The 541-nt window shown below is 35.3% G+C and overlaps 1 protein-coding gene across 1 annotated transcript in view; it reads left to right on the top strand.

Annotated features, from left to right (window-relative positions):
* The window catches only part of PLS1 (plastin 1), a 49,828-nt gene that overhangs the window by 23,883 nt on the left and 25,404 nt on the right, over nucleotides 1–541 (top strand). The window lies entirely within an intron of this gene.

The raw sequence follows: 541 nt of genomic DNA, 5'->3' as shown, positions 1-541 counted from the left end.
ATTAACCTTTGAAATGCACAAAGAAAGTAAACATAATGAAAATCATATGAATAACAATAGCAGGGAGGGCTTTTTCTGGTTCAGTAGCTTGGGGTACTCATTTCTGAGGAAACAACGATAACGCAGTGGTGCATGCACTGTTCACTTCTGATGTATTTAGATGCATCCTGAATGAAATATGTAAAGAAAGAAAAAGTGTGTGTGGGGGAAGGACACAAACAATATGTAATTAAACCAAATATATGCTGTGCATAACAACATACATGGAGGCAAAAAACATAAGCTGTAACATTCATAGAGGCAATGAGCTAAAGTTCCTGAAGTTTACAGGTTGAGATGAAGTAGAACGGTAAACATAGCTCCTGCAATTTACAAATTAAGTCAGGGTAGATCAGTAAACGTTTACAAAGACTCCGGAATGTTACTTTGTTTTGAAAAAAACACTTCTTCGGAAGCACAATGCACAAAATGGTTGTCTTATTTCTTGTCTTTTTACATAGTTCTCACTATAAGAACCTATACAAAGGTTATCAGAGTTGTT

This window comes from Gekko japonicus, unplaced genomic scaffold (assembly GCF_001447785.1).
Source record: "Gekko japonicus isolate JY-2015 unplaced genomic scaffold, Gekko_japonicus_V1.1 scaffold155, whole genome shotgun sequence".
In the NCBI taxonomy this organism is placed as follows: Eukaryota; Metazoa; Chordata; class Lepidosauria; order Squamata; family Gekkonidae; genus Gekko; species Gekko japonicus.
The sequence above is the reverse complement of the archived record's forward strand: the minus strand, read 5'-3'. Positions and strand labels throughout refer to the sequence as shown.